Below are 5,262 nucleotides of genomic sequence, written 5' to 3'. Positions count from 1 at the left end.
CATGCGAAGAGTTGACTCATTGGAAAAGACTCTGATGCTGGGAAGGATTGGGGGCAGGAGGAGAAGGGGACAACCCAGGATGAGATGGCTGGATGGCATCACGGACTCGATGGATGTGAGTCTGAGTGAACTCCGGGAGATGGTGATGAACAGGGAGGCCTGGCATGCTGCGATTCATGGGGTCGCAAAGAGTCGGACACAACTGAGCGACTGAACTGAACTGAACTGAGTCCCTTAATGGCTATATAGACTTTTTATTAGCATGCACCTCAAAGCTCCTCTGGCCTCCACCTATTTTCCAGTTCCGAAGCAGCTTCCACATTTTTAGGTATTTTTTACAGCAGCATTCCACTTCATGGTACCAAAATCTATATTTGTCAGGATTCTCTGGAGAATCAGAACCAATAGGATGAATATCTATATAGAAATAGATTTGTTGTAAGGAATTGTCTCACACAGTTATGGAGGTTGACAAGTCCCAGAATCTGCAGTCAGCACCTGGACCCACAAGAGTTAATGGTGTAGTTGCAGTCCAAGTTCAAAGGCCTGAGAACAAGGAGAGCCAATGATGTACAGTTAACCCTTGAACAACATCAGTTTGAACTTTACAAGTCCATTTATATGCAAATTTTTTCACTAAATACTTACTACACCACCCAAGGTTGGTTGATTCTGCAGATGCAGCTTTGCAGATGAAGGCTAACTGTACAAATTTATGCTTGGGTTTTTTTTTTACTGAGTTGAGGGTCGGCACCCCAACAGTGGCATTGTTCAAGAACCAAGTATAGGCAGGAGGATGGCAGCTCAGCCGCAGAGGCATTGCTCTCACTTTACAAAGCAGCTGTGGGGTGACATTTGTGATGGGGATAGGAAGGCGATTGATGAACCTTCTTTTACAACTTCCATGGAGTGGGACATGCAAGTGGTGACAGGGTCTTCTCTGCTCAGCCCTGCAGGGCTAGGGCTGGAGGAGATGCCATCTAACCCATGACTGCTGTGGTGGTTGAAACCAGAGAGGTGCTCCATGTTCCAGTATGCACAGTACCATGCTGTGCTCCCTGACTCTGTGCACCTCCCCTGGGACCTGTTGAGAGCCCTTGGGGCCAAGAGCTTCTCCAGAGTCACAATAATGTCCTTTAGGAGGCTCCCTTCCTCGTTGGCCTTGAAAGTTCCCTCAAAGGCAACACTTAAAACCTTTTACTCTGTAGTTCCTGTGAGATTTCCATTGGTTTCCATCTGTATTCTGCCTATGCTGCCCTGACTGCTTCTAGAGGTCACATCTGCCTTTCCAGTGACAGAATGGTGTGTTTCCTCTTAAAAGCAAAAGCCATAGTAGATGCACCTGAGATGGCTATTCACAACACATCTCTACCAGAAATGGTTGCAAATCTGAAAGAGAAGATGATGTTAGTGCATACGCATTTAAATTTGCTCTTGAAGATTCTAAAGGAAGTGACTCTTGATCAGTTCAAGCCAAAAGACTGATCCAGAATCAAAGCTGGAGTATCAGGGTCAGGCCTTATTGCTGTCTTCAACAATAGGTGCTACTTAATCACTTCCCAAGAAAGATCAACTTCAGGAATGGATGAGAGGGGCTTCCCTGGTGGCTCAGTGGTAAAGAGTCTGCCTGCCAGTGCAGGAGATGTGGGTTCCATCACTGGTCCAGGAAGATCCTACATGTTGTGGAGCAACTAAGCCTGTGACCACAGCTACTGAGCCTGTGCTCTGGAGTCTGGAAGCCGCAACTACTGAATCCACATGCCACAGCTACTAAAGCTCACGCACAAAACGGCCCATGCTGTGCAACAAGAGAAGCCACTGCAATGAGAAGCCCACGCACCACAACTAAGAGAGCAGCCCCTGCTCACCACAACTAGAGAAAAGCCTGCACAGCAGTGAAGACCCAGCACAGCCAATAAATAAATAAAATTATAAAAAGAAAAGAAATCAGCTGTAGCTCCAGTCCAAGGACTGGTGGTCTCAAGATCCAAGAAGAACCGATGTTTCAAGTCCAAAGGCAGGAAAAAACTGATATCCCAGCTCAAAGGCTGTCAAGTAGGAGATGTTCCCTCTTACTCCTCTTTTTGTTTTATTCAAGTCCTCAACTGATGCATAAGCCCCACTCACATTAGGAAGGCCAGTCTGCTTTACTCAGCTACTGATTTGAATGTTTACTTCAGTCCAAAACACCCCCACAGACACATCCAGAATAATGTCTGACCAAATATCTGGGCATCCCTTGGCTCATTCAAGTTGATACATAAAATTAAACATCACAGTTCTCAACCTCATAAATCACCTTAGATACATAAGTGCACATTGGAATCCCACTTTAAATTGGAGCTTTAAAAACATACCATTCTATAGTCCTACCCTCAGAAATCCTTATATAGTTGGTCTGAGGTGCATCTTAGAAGTTTTCAGAGCTCCTCTGATGACTCTTAAAATGCAGTTAAGATGGCCAGATAAAGTGCTTCAGCAAGCAATCTTTGAAGCAGAGAAGTCACATAGGAGCACTTTATGTGTGTGGCTCAGCCACCACCAACTAACCACTAAGAGACTGTTAATTCATTTAGTTGAGGGTCCTTTATACATTCCTAACCATAATAGCAAAAGAAACATGTAGCAGTTTAACAACATGCTAAGTACACATTACAATAAAACTGAAATCAAAGGTACAAAGCTTTGGAGGGTGGGAATAGAGATACTTTGGATGGGGGAGATAATTGCTTTACAATGTTGTGTTAGTTTCTATTGTACAACGAGAATCAGCTGTAAGTATACATATAGCCCCTCCCTCTTGAGCCTCTCTCCCACCCCATCCGCATCCCACCCCCTAGGTCATCACAGAGTACCAAGCTGAGCTGCCTGTGCTATACAGCAGCTTCAGTGTTGGGGTATTATTTTAAATTTTCGTGTCGATAACCTATAGAGCTATGATATGGGCTTCCCCAGTGGCTCAGTGATAAAGAATCCTTCTGCCAATTCAGGAGATACAGGAGATAGGAGTTCGATCCCTGGGTTGAGACGATCCCCTGGAGGAGGGCATGGCAACCCACTCTAGTATTTTTGCCTGGAGAATCCCATGGACAGAGGAGCCTGGTGGGCTAAAATCCATAGGGTTGAAAAGAGTTGGGCACGACAGAAGCAACTGAGCACACAGAGAGAGCTAAGACATGTAAAGCTTGTGTTTCATAATTTATGTGTTTTTTTATTCCATGCGCTTTTAATCATTTAGCTGTTTGACAGTTACTACTATTTCCTCTGTAAAGCTGGGGACACTTGCCCTCCTTCTTTTTCCCCAGCCCTGTGCCTTCAGCCAGGAAGCGGGAGGGATAACTAAAGGGGCTGCTCACAGGATGTTTGTTAGTGGCAGATGCTGTTCCAGGCCCTGGTCTGAACCATGAAGTTTAGCCTCCTGTGTAGGGAGGAGCTGGGAAGATGACAGAGGAAAGGAACTCTCCTTGGCTGAGAAAGACAAGGGCCTCGGTGTGAGTAACTTTCATGTGTATAATAGTAGTTTTGGTCCTTTCCATGGTGATGCTAAGAACTGAGAGTGACACTTCCTTCTCTGAGCAACTTACCCACTCTGGGGTGGCCTAAGTAAGGCAAACCAAAATGGCGATGTACTGTCTAGGTGAGGTTTTGTGCGGTGTTTGCTCAATATCAGTCCAGAGAGACACAGAGGTACATGGAAATGTTTTGCATGGTAAACAAGGGCCACATTGTATTGTTCCAACTTTTGCCATTGAAGAATTATGCAAAAACTCCCAAGACTAAAAGATGCTGATTCCTTAAGAACTTACTGATAACTTAGAAAACCATGGAACCAACCCTGTAATGTAGTTTAAAAAATAAGTATTACAGTGTAGACAGTTGGGGAAGATGGATGGTGGTGATAGGTACACAATAAAGTGAATGTACTTAATGCTACTGAATTGTACACTTAAAGATAGTTTAAATGAATAGTTTAAATGATGTAGAGGAAAAAAAGTTCTATATTAAAAAATAAAGGCATTTCATATTCAGAATTAACACCACCTTAAATACATAATACCAAAACAGAAGCCCTGAAGGCTCTACTGTCTAAATTACAAATTCTGGGTTCAAGTAAGCACCAGAGACAAGAAAGGGGATGGCAGAGAGGTCGTGACTATGCAACCACCACCAAATACTCAGACTTTTCTATTTCCCTTGTGGTTCTCAAGATGGCAAAGAGACTCAAAAGTTTTTCCTTAGTTGAACTGGTGTTTTGATTGCAGAGAATCAACAGGAAGGGAGAGAGACAGGGAGAAATCTTCCTCCTCAAAGCAACCAAAAGAGTCCGGGCGCCCACCAGACCCGGACAGCCGCGCCCAGCCCGAGCTGCCCTCGTCCTCGGGCTGCTGGAGCCGCGGTGCTGCTTCAGAGCGTCTGGCAGCGCGGCCCACCCCGGGGGAGAGCTCCTAACTCCCAGGGCCTCCTGTGGCTTCGAGGCGGGAGCAGAAGCTTCTCCCGCCTCCCTCGCGCTCCCTCGCCTTCCAGGTTCAATAAGGATTACATCATGGAACAGGAATGCGGGGCAGCCTGAGAATCAAAGCCGTCACAATCAGCGGCTGGTTAACTGTACTGTTGCTGAAACACATCCTTCCCACCCCCTCCTCTCTCCCCTCCCCCACCCCAGACCTCTGCTTTTCGTACTATTAAGGATAGCATTATTGGGGAGAGGAAAATCTGATCAAAACTGTCGGCCGCCAACAGCAGACTTTCTATGGATTCTATAAAGGCCACCTTAACGATTTCCCTAATTAATGGATGACATCTTTGGCTGAAGGAGAGGCGATGGATTCGACTCCGTCTTCGTCTTTGTTAACCTTCTAATTAACTTTCGTAGGTCACCCAGGTCTCCCAAACCTAAAAAGTGAAGAGGCCCATTGTGCCAGGAGCAGTAAACTTACTTTTTCTGCTGGGGTACTTAAAAGGGAGAACGATTATAGGCTGAGAAAAATAACTCCATTTAAAAGCTTTGTGGCTGCAGAGAATGCATAGGTCCCTCCCTTAGAAAATAATTGAAACACCTTTTATACCAATATTTCTATGCATAATAAAAACAAATTAGCAAAATGCATCTAAATTCAGCAGCACTTTTAAATTACCTTTTTTGGAATGTAAGCCTCTACAAGTCAACAAAGGAGCAGGAGTTTAGAGAGAATATTGCAACTGCAACAGCTCTCAGTCTGTATGCAGAGTGAGTGCAGCATTGGGCCAGGCTGGGATATCTGA

The 5,262-nt window shown here is 45.1% G+C and overlaps 1 pseudogene; it reads left to right on the top strand.

The window, feature by feature from the left end:
• Positions 623-1,485, top strand: LOC102189210 (annotated as a pseudogene).

The sequence above is a fragment of the Capra hircus genome, chromosome 9 (genome assembly GCF_001704415.2).
Source record: "Capra hircus breed San Clemente chromosome 9, ASM170441v1, whole genome shotgun sequence".
NCBI lineage: Eukaryota > Metazoa > Chordata > Mammalia > Artiodactyla > Bovidae > Capra > Capra hircus.
Note: the sequence above shows the minus strand (reverse complement) of the source record. Positions and strands in the feature narration are given on the sequence as shown.